General features: G+C 41.5%; 1 pseudogene; it reads right to left on the reverse strand.

The window, feature by feature from the left end:
- Window positions 1–1,236: 1,236 nt before the first annotated feature.
- Window positions 1,237–1,951, reverse strand: LOC106726804 (annotated as a pseudogene).
- Between the last annotated feature and the right edge of the window lie 17,794 nt (window positions 1,952–19,745).

Below are 19,745 nucleotides of genomic sequence, written 5' to 3' on the forward strand. Positions count from 1 at the left end.
TCCTATATAATAAAGAGGTAATATGCAAATTAACCCTCACTCCCTCACAAGATGGCTGCCTATGAACAGGCTGGCAAGGGGGTTAGTGAGGGACGACCAAATGACTGAACAAGCAGGCTGCATGGGGTGACCAGGCCAATAGGGGGGTTAGTGAGGGACGACCAAACGACTGAACAGCAGGCTGCATGGGGCGACCAGGCTGGCGGGGGGCCATGAGGGGCAACCAGGCCAGCAGGGGAGGCAGTTGGGGGAGATTAGGCTGGAAGGAGGGGCAGTGAGGGGCGACCAGGCTGGCAGAGGGGGGCAGTTGGGGGTGACCTGGCTGGCAGCAAGAGGCAGTTAGGGGCAATTAGACCAACACATAGAGGCAGTGAGGGGTGATCAGGCCGGTAGGAGGGGGGCAGTTAGGGGTGACCAGGCAGGCAGGCAGGTGAGTGATTAGGAGCCAGCGGTCCAGGATTTTGAGAGGGATGGCTGACTGCTGGTTTAGGCCCGAAACCGGGGCCTAAACCGGCAGTCGGACATCCCCCAAAGGGTCCCGGATTGGAGAGGGTGCAGGCTGGTCTGAGGGGACCCCCTCCCCCCCATGCACAAATTTCATGCACCAGGACTCTAGTTTAATATATAAGACCCTTTTTATTTACCAAAAGAATAATCAAAGGAATAATCTATCTTTGCCATTTTCTCCAATAGCTAGCAACAAACTGTGCATATGTTAGGTATTCAAACACTACCTGCTGGTTGAAGGAGGGCAGGGAATTTGGCAGTCACAGACAAGGCAAACACAAGCCAACTGAAGTGGGAAGGTGCAACAGGATGGAGGCCACACACCCAAAGAGCTCTATACTCTGTGCCAGGCGCCAGGCTAGTGGGTTTTTTTTTTAATGTATCTGTTCAGGAATTCACACAGCAAAGCTATGAGAACGTGCTGTTATTATCCTCTTTGTACACACAGGTGAGGTTATAAGGCCACAGAGTAGCAGAGCTGTGAATCTGAACACTGGGGCATTTCAATCCAGAACCCCACCTATAGGCTAAAGATAACAATAGTATCTGCCTGCTAGATTTTATGAAAGGATTAAAACATAAATTATGCATATATAAAGTACTTAGCCCATTTCCTGGAATCTAGTGAGCATTTAATGAGATGTAGCTGCCATAATCATCAATAACTTCCTCATCACCATTAGTATGTTTTTTAAACAAGAGAACAAACCCATTTTATTTATTTACTTTTCAATAAGTTAAAATCTTTGAAGGGTACAGCATTACAGGGATACTGTGTCCAATGGCCTTAGCAGGAAGGTTGCTTCAGAATTTGGCACGGACCGTGGCACCGCTTCCATGAGCCCGAGTTACCTTTCCTCAGATGGCTCTGGTTTTGTTCAGTTTGCCACCAGGAGTCACTGTGTTGTTCTTTGCTTTGCACAATAGTATCTGCCTGGAAGACCTGGTCTTTAACACAAGGAAGCCCGATACAAGAGCCCACCTTCCAACGTAACCCATGCCATAGCATCTCCCTCTTCTTTCTTTTCTTTGTATCTAAGCATTCTCTTGCTCACATTTCTTCTCTTTATTATGCACTTTGATAATCCACTAGGACTGATGTCTATTTTTTAAATTATGTTCTTGCCCTTTTTAAATGATATATCATTGCAAGTTTTACCTTGCTGTTAGACTCCTGGACTAAGGACTGAATTTGCAATTCTATCTAACTCATCACTTTGACACCCTCAGTTCTTGGTGCAGGACCTTGAATCAGTTTGCCACCAGGAGTCACTGTGTTGTTCTTTGCTTTGTACACATGAGCACATCTTCTGCCTAGACAGAATTCAGTTTCATCTTGAGTATAAACACCTTGAATTTTAAGAAGAACTGTGTGCTCCCTCTGGTTCTGGAGACCCCACTTATTGTCAGCAAAAGTGGCCTTGGGCCATAGCCTTTCAGACATATTTGTAATTGTAGAAGTCCTGTCCCAGCAGCCTCCAGGGGCACCAAGATGATGAAAAGAGCCATCATCTCTATTATTACTTAGGAGTGTTCATAGAAAAGAATGATTACATGGCTCACCAAAACATTTCTTCTTTTTGGATAAGGACAACATCAACATATTTGTAACTAAATAATTCTCTAGGTAGTTTTGCATCTACATAGATGGGGAAGAAGTTTAAAACTTTCCCAAGCTACCAAGTGGAAGACCTGGTCTTTAACACAAGGAAGCCTGATACAAGAGCCCACCTTCCAACGTAACCCATGCCATAGCATCTCCCTCTTCTTTCTTTTCTTTGTATCTAAGCATTCTCTTGCTCACATTTCTTCTCTTTATTATGCACTTTGATAATCCACTAGGACTGATGTCTATTTTTTAAATTATGTTCTTGCCCTTTTTAAATGATATATCATTGCAAGTTTTACCTTGCTGTTAGACTCCTGGACTAAGGACTGAATTTGCAATTCTATCTAACTCATCACTTTGACACCCTCAGTTCTTGGTGCAGGACCTTGAAATGAGACAGGCTTCACTCATGAGCTTGCCAATCAATCACCTCCAACTAATTTGCAGAGATTTTGAGATAGGCTGCTCCACCTTTTGCTCTTTGACTTAGGAGAACAGAAGAAGACATCTGTAAATGTCACGTGCAACCAAGTACTTCCCTGGACATCTTTAATCATAGTTTTGGAGTATGAAGGATCCACAGGACATCCAAAGAATCAATTATCTCCCACTTTCTGACTCTCTGGCATATTCCTACACCTAAATGTGTGACTCTTCTTCCAATGCTCCCTATCAAAATAGAAGGCACCGCCAGTTACCTGGTTACCAAGACAACAACCCTAACATACCCTTGGTTTCCTGTATTTCTCTCCTCCACCTGCCACATCCAATCTAACATCAGGCCCTAAAGATTCTAGCTCCTATGCAACTCTTGAATTATTTTCTTCATCTCTTCTACTATCACTTAAGTTCAGGTCATTTTTACATATTGCCTGAATTTGTGCAATAGCTGGTCTTCCCAACTGGTCTTCTTGACTCCGGAGTTTACCCTCACTACTGTTTCACACACATCAGAGCCAGAATGCTCTTTCTAATATGAGAATCTGAGCCTGTTACTTATCTGCTTAAAACTCTTCAGGGGCTCCCCACTCAGAAAAAATGGGCAAACTCTTTAAGAAGTAGTCTATTTGCTACTGCTGTATAATATAGCTAGCTACGGCTCAGATCTCACTGGGGGCAGCTTGTTTCTGAGCTAAATTGTCTGAGATCTCATCTGTGAATGCTTGAAGCCTGGGAGTAACCTGACTGCTTGGGGCTGGCACCATCTGGAGGAGAAGTCACTCCCATGTCTAGTGGCTGATGTGAGCTGTTGGCTGGACATCAGCCAGCGATTGCCGAAAATACTTTAATGTGGGCTCTCTTCATGGTCTTTTTGCATGGACTAGTTTGGGCTTCCTGACTGTACCCTGACAGTTTCGAAAGCAAATGTCCTCAGAGAACAAGATGGAAGTGTATGGCATTATATAAACGAGTCTCAGAAATGGAAATATCCAGGTTCAAGAAGGTGGAGCATACACACCACCATTTGATGGAAAGAAATAAGAGAAAGTGACATTTTTAAGAGCATGTGGGATGGGAGATGTGGTTGTAGTCGTCTTTCAAAAATACAATCGCCAGAATTTATTTAAGGCCTTTTATGATTTGACCCTGCTTACGTCTCTGTGGCGCTGCCTCACCGGTCTTGAACTCTGCTCTCCAGACATAGTCACCACTTTTCCCTGAATCTGCCATATTTACCGGCCTCCAATCTTGTTCACAAGATTACCGCTTTCTCTGAAATACTTCCTATCACATCCTCCCACCCTCCCCACCTTTCCTGGCCAACTTCCTCCTAGATGTTTTTCCTTAGTGCTGATCTCTCCTCCAAATCTGGGTTGTGTTTCTCTCTTTATCATTTCCAGGTCACCCAACATAGTGTTTAGAGCATGGTAAATACTTAAGAAGTATTTTCTGAATGAATGGAAGTCTCTCCCAAAGTAGGGACTTATTAACATCCAGTTCACTGTGTATGTTATCCCCTGAGACTAGCAGAGTGCCGACCCATAGTAGGTGCTCAAAAATGTTTGTAGAAAGAATAAAGTACTGTTTTCTTGGTGACCTATAGGTTTTTTTTGTTGTTGTTGTTTGGAATTCATGGGGCTAGGCAGAGCTCTTTGAAGAAGGCTTCTTGCTGGGCCAGTGCTATATCAACTGTTGCTAACAGAACTCCGCAGAGCTAAGCCATGAGTCTATTGTGTTAGCATCTCAAAATTTCTTCCAAGTTGATTCTCTCCACCTCTCACTCAAATTGACACAGTCTCCACTCAAAGGAAAGAAGCGAAATCGGTTCCATAAGAACTTGACAAATGAAGAGCATCCTAAAATTGCTGCCAGGAACTTCAGTAGGGCTTGAGAGGTAAGACATTTGAAGATTTTCTTCTCTCAGGTTGGGTAACAGAGCTACCTGAGCTTCTTAGTCTTCCTATACACATTGCTATGGTAACTGACAGGTAATTAGCTGTTTATCACATATACTCACGGTGCGTACCCACACAGTTTCAAGCAACAGCCTGAAAGCACAAGGAAAGAAAATCAATTTGCAGACTGTTCTAAGATTACATTTTTGGAAAGTCTTGCCACTGTGAACCTTCTGGGGAAACAAAATATTTATGGTTTGGACAAACATTACTAAAAATGATCATATTTCCAATTGTCCACTAAACATTCTTCCTTTCACTCCTCCATTGAAAATAGAATTTGGGTTTAGAGATCCATCTGAAACTTCGAGGTGAGGAGCTGACAGAAGAGGCTGCAAAATGAAGAGATGGGGATAATAATAGCAACAATAATGATGAATTCACCTGTTCAGGAAATACAAAGAAACTAAATTTTCTTTCAGCTAGAGGTAAAAATGACTGATTCTTTTCTTTCTATTGCTTAATGTGCTCCATAGTGCTACTGTGAAAAAGGAATAGACCAGGTGGATACACAGAGAGAGCAGATTGCTTATTTTGTTTCTAATCTGATCAATGGATGAGAAGAATGCTGAAACCTATTGTGCATTTTATTCACATAATTTCTGAACATATTTGTATATAATATGTAATTTCATCCTATTTATGCATAATCGAAAGAGGCAGTTGGAAAAGAAACAAGTTCAGAATGAGATCTGCAATAGACATTAAGAAGGGCCTAATTAATATTTTAAGGAGAAATGAACACTTTCTAAATGCACACTTTATAATTATGCCATTTAAGTTTCTTGAATCACAATTCTATTTTGAAAAAATAAAAAGTAAAAGACTTTGTAGCAATGACCAGAGTATCTATTTTGTCTTGCCTAAAGGATCATGTCAACAGATGTTTCTGGTACATGTAGACAGAGCCTAAGCTAGCCCAATATTTATTAAATGATAACATATATCATAGATCAAGTGAGTCTAAAGAGCATATTTTAGAGGTTGTGCTAATGTGTTTCTCAGTACGGTGCCTGTGCTCCTTAATCACTTCTCTCCAGGAACTCAAGTCTGGTGTCATACATTAGCAAGGAGTGAGCTGAAGAAGACACATCCTCGAGGCAGAGGCAGGAAAGCTACTTTGAAAACTCTTGGAAGGAATCATGATTGGAAATCTCGATGTGTAATGCGCCTCTCAATAACCTCTAACATCCTGGGTTATTAGAGCTTTCCGGAGGTCTATTTAACAGAAAACAAGTAGGAGAGGTGTGGCTTCCACCTCCTGAGTGCGACACTTGAGAATTATCTTGGTGGTAAAAGCAAGAAACTGGGGCCACCATCTTCCTTTCTATCATTTTAGCCCTAGATTTTCCAGTCCCAGCCTTTGCCTTTAATGAGATGAGACTGGTCACTTGGACGACGCATCTATCAGTGGGCACCTGCAGCAACTCACGCTGGTGGCTTATAGTTTGGAGGAAGAGGACACAAACACACACACACACACATACACATGCACACATGCACACATGCACACGTGCGCACACACACACACACCACTTTTAATCTGATCCTGACACAACTCTCATTGGGAAGAACAGATGTAACATAATTCAGTATGGCTTCCCTTTGCCCCTGTGTCCCTCAAAATTCATATGTTGAGGCCCTAACTTTCAATGTGATTGTATTTGTAGATAGTGCCTGTAAAAGGAATAACATGATTAAATGAATCATAAGGGTGGGATTAGTGTCCTTATAAGAAGAGACACGGGGGAGCTCAGTGTCCCCACATTCCATATGCACACACTTGGAAAAGGCCACATGAGCACAGGGAGAAGGCAGCCACCACAAGCCAGGAAGAGGGCTGTTCATCAGACACCGAGTTGAAGTCTTAATCTTAAACTTCCAGATTCCAGAACTGTGAGCAATAAATTTCTGTTAAGTCACTCAGTCTGTGGAATTTTCTTATAGCATCCTGACCTGCTCTATAGCCCAAAATGTCTGATGGAGTCACAGCTGACAGTGACACTGTCCATGCATAAGGGATCTTGCTGAATCGGAAAGCTCCAGTCTTACCTCACAGCCCTTTCATACTTGGGGTCTTGTCAATGAGCACTTCTGACTTCAAACATGTAGCACTCCTTGTTCTCTAGCATCAGTGCAATAGTTGATTGCAGTGGGCCTGGGACATACAAGGAAAGAGAAGCATAGTCAATGCCCAGACTCCCTAAAGAATATCAATGCATCCAGCTTTTCCTTTTAGTTTCTCTGCAGGAAAGTTCATCAGTGTCCATTGTATTAGCTAAAATAAGAGTAATTTATTACACTTATTATAATTCTCACAATGAGGTAGTGTTATTAACCTCATTCTTCCAGATGAAGCATCTGAGAAGTTCAGTCATTTGCCTAAGATTATAACCTCCAGATTTAGGATTTGGACCCAGGCTTGGCTGACCTCAAAGCCCAAACCTGTGATTCTAATACATTAAATTCATCCCAAGTGCTCTATGGGGTGGTGGAACTTTATAGATTATGGGCCTAACCTGATAATCAAACTCAAAGATGAGCTAATGAAGTACTCAACTTCTACAATATATATACTTAAAATTTAACAAATTCTCTTTTGCTACAGAGATCTTCTCAAATTGGGAAGTTCATTTTTGGTCTTTATAGTTATACTAGAGGCCTGGTGCATGACATTTGTGCACTGGGCTCTGGGGGGGGGGGGGGTTTATCTCAGCTGAGCGGCGCTCCCCCTGTGGAGTGCACTGACCCCCAGGGGGCAGCTCCTGTGTTAAGCATCTGCCCCCTGGTGGTCAGTGTGCATCATAGCGACTGGTCATTCTGCCGTTCGGTCTATTTGCATATTAGCCTTTTATTATATAGGATATGTGGGAAAATTTTTCTGTAATAAAAAAGTATAAAAAGCTAATGATCACATTTGTGTTTTCTCTATACCATGGAAAAGATACAGAAGACAAAATTCCATTTTCAAAAGCTAGGTATGGGTTAGGCCAGTGGTCGGCAAACTCATTAGTCAACAGAGCCAAATATCAACAGTACAACGATTGAAATTTCTTTTGAGAGCCAAATTTTTTAAACTTAAACTATATAGGTAGGTACACTGTTATTAACTTAACTAGGGTACTCCTAAGGCTTAGGAAAAGCCACATTAAGGGGCCGAAGAGCTGCATGTGGCTCACGAGCCGCAGTTTGCCGACCACGGGGTTAGGCTACTAGGACTATGCTTATGTTTTTACTTTTCATGTTTCTGTAATGTTATCAATTGCCTTTGTGATGAAAAAAATCACTATAACATTTATTGAAAAACTTACACTTAATGAACAGTTAGCTCATTTAATCCTTGTAACAGTTTTGTGAGTTAATTGCTATCATTACTATCATTATTTTACAGAATGAGGAAACTGAGGCCCTGAAAGTTTTAATACCAGTAAATGGCAAAGCCAGGATTTAGAGCCAGACATTCTTTCTCCAGAGACCATGCACTGAACTCCTTCAATAAGCAAGCTGCTTTTTGAATGGTCAAACCTAGTGAGAGACAGAGGTCCAGAGCATTAGAATTTGGAGGTCTAAGGTAGAGGAGGAGGAGAGATGGTGGGACAGGAAAGTTATGGAACTGGATAAAGACTGGATTCTTGAGGGGAAATCATCTGAGTCTAGAAGAGGTAGCAGAAAAAGCTGTGCTCTGTGGCAATCCTCTTTCTAAAGTTAACATATCCCATTCAATTAATTCCCAGTCCTGAAATAAATGAGTGGCTTTGTATCCTTATATCCTCAGCCGCAATAATCATATTTCATGCTTTATTTCACCCAGTCTCTCATCACAAATTACAAGGTAAATGCCCTTAATGGGTATGCTTTAGCCTGATAATTGGCAACATTACATAACAAATTATTTTATAGGTAATTCCATCCAGAAAGGGTAATGTTTATAGTGTTATAGTGGTTTGTAAATGATAGAAACAAAATGTATCTAGAAGCCAGGGCACTTAATACTCAGGTGAAGCAAAATAGCTCCCAGATATTTTATGTTACTCTATTATTACCTAAAAAATAAACATAATATCCATTCTATTCAAGGTATAACAACAATAATACCAATCAGTCCAAACAAGCATATCCACAAGCATATCCACGAATTGTGTATTCTAATGATTTCACCCAGAGTAATATCTATCTATCTATCTATCTATCATCTATCTATCTATCTATCTATCTATCTATCTATATATATATATAGATATCTATACACAGATACCTCACAGCCCTTTCGTACTTGGGGTCCTGTCAATGAGCACTTCTGACTTCAACCATGTAGCACTCCTTGTTCTATCTATCTATCTATCATCTATATATAGATATATGTTAATATATCTATATATATATTAACTAATACTGGAAGTTTTACCTACTCATTCCCAAATGTCTTTGTTGCTTAGTAGAAATGACTAATTTCAACCATTATATTCTTCAAGTAAAACTTTTGGCAAATTGCCTAGCATGAGGGAGAGATACTAAGACTGGGCACTAGCTTCTTGCTAAGTGTTCTGTAAAATGCTCTCATACACACAGTCCCACTTAATCTTTCCAGCAGCCCTACAAGCCAACTGACACCTTGCATAGCAAAGATTCTGGAATCGTAAAACAGAGAGAAGTTTTTATATGACCACACCAGCTTTCATTGATGAAAGGATTTATGGTTTTCTGAGCATATCCACATTTGGAATCTTACTAAATGCAATTATTTTACAGATGAGAAAATAATAGGAAAGATGGTCGTCTTTATGACAAGCATCCTTTCCTTTGGTAAATAGCTCCTCTCTCCTTTAATGTGGTCCTGGGGACATCAAATGGGCCATTTACAGGTAACAGGGGCTGGAGATTTGCAAAGACCTGCAGGTATGTAAAGGCTGGGGGTCTTCAAAGGGCTGGCAATATGCAAAGGGCTCTGGTTTCTGCAACAAGGTTGTTAGTCTTTCCATGATAATAGGCAGCTCCAGGATGGAGAGGATGGGCTGCATTTCCAGGTAAGCTCCCAGGTCCCACATGCAACTCCCAGCCAGGTTAGAATGTGCTTACTTTAATCAGAACAAAACAATCACAATCAACAGAGCATGGTTAATATCTCTTACAATTATAGCTGGTCCCCAATATTATATTTCTGCCCCTAGATTTTCCAGTCCCAGCCTTTGCTATCAGAGATAGTCCATCAGAGATAGTCAATAATGAAACACTGTCTAATTAAAAAGGGTTAGAGTTTGAATTAGGTCAAAAGAAGGAGGGTTGAGAGATGGAAAGGAGACCAACCTTGCTGCTGTTGCTAAATCCCTGCCTAAAGTCTGCACCTCCCTTGAACTTCAATTATGTAAGCCAATGATTTTCTTAAGTTTTTGATCTGGAATGCTGTGAATTTCAACCAAAGAAATCATAATTAATACCCCTACAGAACAGGGACCAGAACCAGAATCCTTATCTTTTCTGATGTTAAGCTCAGTGCTCATTCTCCTAAACTATGATGTCCTGGGAGATCTGGTACTTAGGAAATCATCCAGAGAATGCATATAAAATGGGGTAGCAGAAATACTCTGCTTTTCAAGGGAAGAGGAAAAATAAGTGTGGAAGTCACTGCTCAAATAGGAGAGGGCAAAGTGAAGAGAACTAAGAAGTCAGCACAAAAAATACAAGCATACTTTTTAATCCCTGTTTTTGCCAGTAGCTACCCCTCAAAATTAAACTCAACTGCCACCCACTGCTGACTCCAAGGCAACGGTCCTTGTCAAGGAATTCAGTTTCATTCCTGAGGCATGGTAACTAAAATGGGGGTAGCTTTACCTTTCTTTCCATCTTTACCCCGGTTTTCAACAACCAGGCCTCTGACCTGCTTAGAATATGTTAATTTCCAGAATGCAGTCATTTCTCTTATCAGCCCCTCCAGGCAGTTGGCAAGAAATATTTTCAGCTACAGACCTTGCAAGCAGCCACTCAGACCTGCTTCCTGAGCCCAGACAGAGTTAATTAGCACTCAGCAGCTTTTATGCATTATCTCTGGCTCCAGAACATCCCCATGCATGAGGGGCAGGCCTGTCTCCACCCCTAAAACTCATACATTTGAAGGTTAAACAACTCCCTAAAAGTTCCTCCCTCTATCACGTTTCTACTTCTCTTTCAATGTCCCATTTTTCTGAGCTGCGTTAGAAGACTACATCAGCCTTTTTTTGTGATATTTTCTTTGTAATGTAGATTTTTATATCATTTTCCTACCACACCGTTACCATATACTGCATCAACTAGTGGCATATTCCTTCCTTCCTTCCTTCCTTCCTTCCTTCCTTCCTTCCAGCCAGCATTTATTGAGTGCTTGCTATATGCCAAGCAGAAGTGGGGATTCAGTGAACCATGCAGAAAAGAATCTTAATTATATACTAGTTGGGATAGAAAGACAATAGAAAAGAAAAAAAATTACCACAATAATTACATATCATGATGAGAGTTATTGAGTTAATAAGATCAAATCATGGTATGTAGAGTGAATGGAGGATCAAGTGGTTAGAGATGGCTTCTCCGAGGAGGTGACATAGAACCTCAAATAAGAAAGAGACAACCAAGCAAAGATGCAGGGATGGGCATCTTCCAGGAAGAGGGAAGAAGTGCAAAGGCCTGGGTGTGGAGAGGAGGCCTGTGCAGGCGAGAAACAGAAGAAAGGGCCACATGGTTGACACACAATTAATGAGGGGGAGGATGGTTTGAGAAGAGGCCAAAAAAGCACCCCTCCTTTGAATGGTCTTCTGACAGCAGTGGGAGGTCACTGGAAGGCTCTTACAACACATGTAATAGGAACTAATTTAAGTTTTCAAAGACCACTCTGGCCACCAAGTGGAGAATGGGCTGTGGGGGCAGGAGACCAGCAGGACAATGCAGGAAAACCATCTCACCCTCATTTCAGTTCTGGCCTGTGGCTGGTGCTGTGCTGAATGCACCATTGAAGCTCTTCTTAGATCACTTTAGAGCCTAAAGAGGCATTCATTATGTTGCATTTTACAAATGAAGAACTAGTTTGGAACTTCCCCAATATCATCTATGCCAATAAAAGGGTAATATGCTAATTAGACCGGATAGACCAGACGTCTTCCGGATGTCCTTATGGACAAAGCTGCAGCGGCTGCAAGGGCGAAAGGCAGGCGGCGTGGGAGAGGAAGCAGCACGGGCCAGTCCAGCGCCGCAGCCCCTTCAGTAGAGGCAGTTTGAGAAGAGGCCAAAAAAGCACCCCTCCTTTGAATGGTCTTCTGACAGCAGTGGGAGGTCACTGGAAGGCTTTTACAACACATGTATTAGACCAGATAGACCAGACGTCTTCCGGATGTCCTTCTGGACAAAGCCGCAGTGGCTGCGAGGGCCAAAGGCAGGCGGCGTGGGAGAGGCAGCAGCGCGGGCTAGTCCAGCGCCACAGCCCCTTCTGTAGAGGCAGCAGGAGAGGGGGCTGCGCAGTCCTGGTCCCAGTGCTGCCCCTTCCACAAAGGAAGCCACAGAGGCAGCAGTGTGGGCCCAGTCCCAGTGCCACGCCTCTGCAGAGGCTGGACGGGGTGCAACCTGCTGTGCCTCAACCTCTCACAGCCCCTCCCCAAGCTGGCCTGGCCTTAGATTTCTCCCCACCCATCAGTGGGTAAGGGGTGGGGACAGCGCTAAGAAGTGAAGGCCGAGGGCCAGCAGCCACCGTGGCTGGCAGCAGCAGCAGTAGTGGGGTGATGGGGGCAGCGCCTTCCCCTGATCGGCCCGGTTGCCTCCTGCAGAGGGAGGCCAGACTGTGGCTTAGGCCCGCTCCCTGTGGGTGGCGGGCCTAAGCCGTCAGTAGGACATCCCCTGAGGGCTCCCGGACTGTGAGAGGGGGCAGGCCTGGCTGTGGGATATCCCCCCCCCCACACACACACAAATTTTGGTGCATTAGGCCTCTAGTAAATAATAAGTGGCTAAGCTGCAATAGAAACCTCCATCCAAATAACTCTGATATCTTTGTGCTTAAATGCCTCATTTTTTTGCATCATGCTTTGCCATAGACCTGTGACCTTCACAGATTTAATAATCAAGATTTTGATTAATTTTGAAAATCCCAATGCCACATTAATTTTAATTTTGAGGAAGTACCTACTTGTATACCCTGTAAGGGTGGCATGAGGCAGGGAGGCATTTAATGAATGAGTGGTTCTTTAGCCAAGAATATGCTGTGTAACTATCATGGAATCTCTCTCTAGAAGCTAAGCACAAGAAACATTATTCTCCAGGGAACCGATTCATAAGCAATTTCTCCCCTAATATATAGAATTAAGAATCTAAAGAGAACACTTACATTTTTCAAATACTAATGCTTTTGAAAGGGAATTTATATGCTATGAAAGTGTTACGGCAAATTTCCAAGTGGTGGGAAGACAGACAACCAGGCACTCGGAAGATTCAGAAAATGCACTTCTATTACAGGTGCTGGCTCAGAGGAATCAGTACCCAAAGCTGAGCCAGGAATGCGGCGGGGCTTTCCCTTTTATCCCCCTATTCTACTTGTCTCCCAAATATGGACTAGGCTTCTGGACTTTTCGCGGGCTTTTGCAGCCCCTGTGACGGTTATAAGGGGGGGGGGGGAGTGATATAGCGACCAAGACCCCGTCTGGCAGTCAGACCCCCTTGTGCGGCTATGTATGGTTTTATGGCCCCTGTATGATAAGCATTCAGGGAAACAGGTTTTGCAAAGCTAGCTAGGACATAAGCGGAAAGGGGGTTGTGGCTTAATTACAGGTTAGCAAGCATATACCTCAGAATGCAGATTGAGTGGGGGCATGGACCCGGGCTGCCATCCCAAGCTGCCTTTATAAAAGATTTTGCAAATTGGGGATTTCTAAATAGCTGCAGATATACCCCTCTGGGTCTATGTCCAGGGCCTATGATGTCTCCACAATGAAGGTTTGGAAACACGCATCACCAGGACTTTTTAGCGAGGCTGCTGGCTGGCGTTCAATGAATCTCACTTCTCTGTAACTTACCCATGAAAACCTAAATTTGATTATAGAATTCAATAACCATGAACTCCATGAAGACATAAAATAAAAGCCATGTGAGCTTTTGTAATGACTTTCAAATCTGGTCCCCCAAATCCTGTAGGTATCAAAATATTTGGAGATATTTTGTTAAAGGGAAGAGTGGGAGATTGGGGTGAGGCACAATGTAGAGGTCACTAGGTAGAAAGGAATAATTTTTTTCTGCCTTTCCAAGGGAAATACTAGAATGCTAATGTGTACTCACTGGAGTTGGAGTTGGTTGGGGGAATCAACAAAATTCACAGTCTCCAGCATCAGCCCTTAAGTCCTCCCTAAATTGGAGAGCACCTACCACCCCACCATGTACTTTCATTCCTTTCCAAGCCTCTTCTCCAACCACTAGGACCCACCTGCATTAGGTCTTTCCTCTTCGGGGCCGAGAACTTATCTAATTTGCTTATACATCTCAGCATATACAGGGTGTCCAGCAAAATGTATACATGATTTTGGGCTTAATACCATAATTCTCATCATTGACCTACGTATGGCCCTCTTTTAATAATTATTTAGTTATCGTCAATAATGTAGCATTACCATGCTTTGTGGAAGCTACAAGGCTCTGACAATACTTTCATCTTACAGTCTTCCTCCAACTCTAAGTACCCTGCTACCCTAAATGAGTTTTTCTCTTTTTCTTTCTTTCTTTCTTTCTTTCTTTCTTTCTTTCTTTCTTTCTTTCTTTCTTCTATCTTCTCTCTCTCTCTTTCTTGTTTAAAGTTTAACAATTATGTATATTCTTTTTTTTGTGGTACATAAAACATAACAAAATTTATCATCTTAACCAATTTTTTTGGTTGTTGTTAATCCTCACCGGAGGATGGATTTTCCACTGATTTTTAGAGAGAGTGGAAGGGAGGGGGAGAAACACAGAGAGAGAAACATGAATGTGAGAGAGACACATAAATTAGTTGCCTCCTGCACGCAAATTTATCATCTTAACCATTTTTTTTGGTTGTTGTTAATCCTCACTGGAGGATGGATTTTCCACTGATTTTTAGAAAGAGTGGAAGGGAGGGGGAGAAACACACAGAGAGAAACATGAAAGTGAGAGAGACACATAAATTAGTTGCCTCCTGCACGCACCCCAACCAGGGCCTGGGATTGAGTCTGCAGCCAAGGTACATGCTCTTGACTTTAATCAAACCTGGGACCCTTCAGTCTGAGGGCTAATGCTGTATCCACTGAGCAAAACAGACTCGGGCTCATTAACCATTTTTACATGTATAAGTTAAGTGTATGTTTAAGTATAATGTTAAGGATATTCACACCACTGTGAAACAAATCTCCAGATACTTTTATCTTGCAAACTGAAATTATACCCATTTAGAACAACCCTCCAATTTCCTCTCCCCACTTTCCCTGTTAACCACCGCTCTACTTTCTGTTTCTGTGATGTGGACTACTTTAGATACCACATGTAAGAGGAATCATACAGTATTTGTCTTTTTGTGACTGGCTTATTTCACTTAGCATGAAGTCCTCAAGGTTCATCCACATTATAGCAAATGACAGGATTTCTTTTTTTTGCCGGCTGAATACTATATTATTGAATATATACACCACATCACTTCAAGTATTCTTAAAAGGTGGACTTTCTTTAGGCAAGGGGCACTCTGGCTGCCACTGGAGGAAGAGGGTATAGTGCATGGGAGGGCTCTGGGGTCCAAAATGCTAGTGGGATTTTTCCTTGTAGTGTAGGCATTTCTATATGAAAGGCTAGATAACCAGTTCCCCACACTAGTGAACCACATGATTTTGGCACAATGCTTGGTGCCTGGAATTATCCTCTCCTCGGTGAATCTGCCATGATTTATGGAAATCCACTGATTTCTCACCATGTGAGATGACATCATCCACATTAGCTGTGATCTGCGGAGTTCTAAAGGCCAGCAGTGGGCTGGAAGACACCCCACCCCCACCCCCACTTCCTCAAATGACCAAAGCATTTCCTTCGTTTTTATTTTTCCAGCAGAAAAAAAAAATCCTTAAATTGAGTACCAGACACAGATTTGAAAATTTCTAACAGCATCGTCCTTTCCTTCTCATGAATTCATACGTGGCCTCTTTCTGGCACACTTGTGAATAAACAGGAATTTAATGGGGTCAGAAAGGATCAAGATGGATGGAGCTGTTACAAATCCAAATGCTGGGGGCAGGTAAAAGGGAATGCACAAAAAGAAAGAAGTGACTGAATTGTGTGAGGCCAGAAAAGGAGGAAGTGTGCAGGGGAGAACATTTACTGGGACACAAGGCATTACCAAAGTTACTAACACAAGTAAAAGAGGAGGGAGAAGCTGGGAAGAGAAAGGGGAGTGGCCAGAGGGGGGGCTTGGACCAATGAGCTCACATGAACTCCCAGGGAGATTGCCAAGGGGTTCCAACCTGCAGCTCCATCTGTCTCCTCAGATTCTAGGGCAAACCTCATTAGTGTGAGGAGGCACCCCACAGCTCGGTCCCTACCCCCGGGACTTCAGATCCCCATCTGGCAAGCTAAAATAAGTGTTTTGCTCTGCCATGGGGTTTTGGTTTTCTCACACACTCTTTTTCTGATAAGGAAAATGTACCTTTTCCCACGATTTATTAGCTTTTATTGGCTCTTCCATGCTATGTTATTCTAGCCTTAGGAGTCACACTAACTTGATTTTAAGGTGATTGCTGCAGAAGGTTAATAACTTAACTCTTTGTGTAATTAAACTCTAAAAAGCAAATCCACATTCTCAGTCATCCTGCCTGGCGGGTGGTCAAAGACACCCAGCAGATGTCCAAACCCTGCTTCCTTGGATGCAGGCCCAGTGCTGCAGGGCTGGGGTTACTCAGAAGGCCAAAAGGTTATGTGATGGATGAGGTGATCTATTTCTTTCTGGAAGGAAATGGGACAGGGTAGGGGGGCCACTGCAACACTAGGGATTCACATTTCCAGAGGTAAAAATGCTGTACATGGGAGCTACAGAGAAAGTGAAAATGTCACTGAACCTTTTTAAAAGAAGCATCCATGCAGAGAACCAGGACTTACTTGAGGATAGTTAGAAGCTCCTATAGGTGAGCTAGCTTCCTATTTTTCTTCTGCAGCTTCCTCACCTCTCCCTGACATCAGAGAATTGGAGAAAGGCCTTGCTCTGGATTAGGTTTGGGCTTAAGGGAATGTTCCGGCTGTTTCATCTTCTATCCAGACCACTCCAACTTTCTCCATATCAGCAATGAGGCTGTCTCACTCTCTTATCGTTTATGTGTTTACTGGAGTAGTGCTTTTAATTTCCTTTAAGAACTTTCCCTTTGCATTCATAACCTGGCTCACTGTTTGGTACAAGAGGCCTAGCTTTTGGCCTATCTTGGCTTTTGACACGTGTTCCCCACTAAGCTTAATCATTTCTAGCTTTTGACTTAAAGTGAGGAGGTACAACACTTCCTTTCATTGGAACATTTCGAGGCCATTTTAGGGTTATTAATTCACTTAATTTCAGGATTATTGTGTCTCAGAGAAGGCCCGGGGAGAGGAAGAGAGCTAAGAGAAGGGCCTGGTGGTGAAGCCGTCATAACACACACACTATGTTTATTAAGATTCCTGTCTTATGAGGGTGTGTTTCATGGGTTCCCAAAACAACTACAATAGCAACATCAAAGATGACTGATCACAGATCACCATAACACATAACATCATAATGAAAACATTTGAAGTAGTGCAAGATTACCAAAACATGACATAGAGACATGAAGCAAGCATATGCTGTTGGGAAAATGGCACCAATAGACCTGCTCCAATCAGGGTTGCCACAAACCTTTGATAATGTAAAAACGCAATGACTGTGAACCACAGTAAAGTGAAGTGCAATGAACTGAGGTATACCTGTGGCTGCTTTCTGCAGGGGAGTTACTCTGCCCTTTACTTGATGCTGCTAACCAAAGGCTTTTAAAAACATCTAAGCTAATTCAATTTCAAATGACTTTGTTAATGTTGCTCCCTGAATACCTCTTGAATCTGGTCACATTCCTTCAAGTTAATAGCCACCTTGGTGGTGTTATTACTATTTCTGTCCTGGTCAACTAGTTTAATGAAGTACAATTTATCTATTTTTCTTTTATTGTTGTGATTTTGGTGTCATATCTAGGAATATCATTCCTAAAACAAAGTTCAGGAAGATCTACCCTTATTTTTTCTTCCAAGAGCTTTATAGTTTTAGCTTACACATTTTGGGTTTTGATCAATTTTGCATCAATATTTGTATATAAAGTGAGGTCTGGGTCTCACCTCATCCTTTTCCATGTACTATTCAGTTGTTGAAGCATCATTTGTTAAATAGACTATTTTTCTCCATTGAATGGCTGTGGCATGCCTGTCCAAAATCAATTGATCATAAATGCGTAAGTCTAATGCATTCTTGTTCACCAATGTTTTTACATTCATAACAATTATTTTGCTCTTGGATGATGAAAAGAAGGTAGATTTCTTTTAATTTGCATATGCTATTTTTGAAAATCAATCCAACCTCTGCATTTTCCTTGTTAGAGTAAATATTGACATTCTGTACTGAATTATACTACACTGTTCTTTTGTTCCACCATTTGTTACTTTTATTATAAAATTGTAGCTTTTCCCATGGAAACCAAAGTTTAAGTCCACACTTACTATCCTAGTTCTTAAATTTTATTAAAGGTCAAAAGATATTCTTATAACATCTACCATGAATGTTAGCCTGCTATAAAACAGCTATTAAGATGGCTCCAGGAAGTACCATTAAGATTGAACATTTCAAATATCTAGCATTTTCTTGATCAGTTTTTAAACTTTTTGCTGAAATTGATGTCTTTTGATTAACCTTTATGTACTATATTGTTCCTGTTCAATTTCATTATGTTAGGACAAAATAGATAAATTTCATCTTAAAGTCTTATACTAAGCACAAATAAATGTATATTTAACTTTTATGTTATGAAATGTGGTCTAAAGAGTCTCCTCTTAATTCTAACTCTAAATATATGACTATTTATAATCTGAAAGTATCGTAAAAATGTAGATATATGAATGAAATCTGTAAGAATTTCTAAATGTAAGTTTTCTGCATTTACTTCAATTTTTGTTTGTATGATTGGCTAGGTATCTGACCACAGCCTTTTGCTATGTAGAAACACACACACACACACATATGTATACACACATATATACATATCTGTGTAAACATATACTAGTGAAGACTAACAAAGAAGGCAAAATGTATGAGGCAAAGTTTTAAGTCAGAGGTGATAAACTACAGCCTATGAGATAGGTCAGATGCTGACGAATTAGTTAACTTTTTGTTTATTAATCTTCTTACCTGGCAACTTGCCATCAAGTCTACCCAAAAAATTGGTCATTTCAGGTACTGTACTTTCAGTTCTAAAATATTCACTTAGTTCTTATGGTTTCCATTTCTGCTCTGGGTTTTTATATAATTTTTCTCATTATCAGCATATTTTCTCCTAAGTCTTTGCATTTATTTGAGATAAGACTCAAAATCCCAACTCCTCTCCCCTGTGGAGGGCAGCAGTTTAAACTGCGCAGCTTTTTCAGTCTTCCCTCTGGGGCTTCACAGTGAGAACTTTGAACTTCCTTGATTCATGCACAAATCAAGGATCATCAAAGGATTTGGACAGAGTTTGTTTATGGATCTGGAAAGTGTTGTGGCAACTTCTTTTCCAAAATTGTGTCTTTATTTTCCAGGCTCTCTAATTGCATTGGATTTCATTATCTGACTCCTTACGTGAGTAAGACTTGAGCCTAGCCATGCCTCTTCTCATCAAGTGTTCAGTTACATCAAGCAATACATTGCCCATAAACTTCTTTTTGCCTTAAGCTAGTTTGACTTGATTTTGCACACATTGCAAGTAAAGAAGGCCGGATGTCAAGGCATTTGCTTATTAGCAGATACTCGGGAAACAATGGAGCTTTTTCAATGGAGTCACACATTCCAATCCTCTAGTCCAGAGATTTTCAACCAGTGAGCCACTGAAATTTTTAAAAAGAGGACCTCTGATCTCTTTTTCTTTAGTTTGTCAAATAAAAAAATGACAACAGCCAATACAATAATAACCATCTGTTGTGAGTGAATCAACATTGTACCTATTTTTTGTCAGACTGGCAAAAAATAATTTTTTTGGTGTGCCTCAGAATTTTATTAATTA

The sequence above is a fragment of the Myotis brandtii genome, unplaced genomic scaffold (assembly GCF_000412655.1).
Source record: "Myotis brandtii unplaced genomic scaffold, ASM41265v1 scaffold32, whole genome shotgun sequence".
NCBI lineage: Eukaryota > Metazoa > Chordata > Mammalia > Chiroptera > Vespertilionidae > Myotis > Myotis brandtii.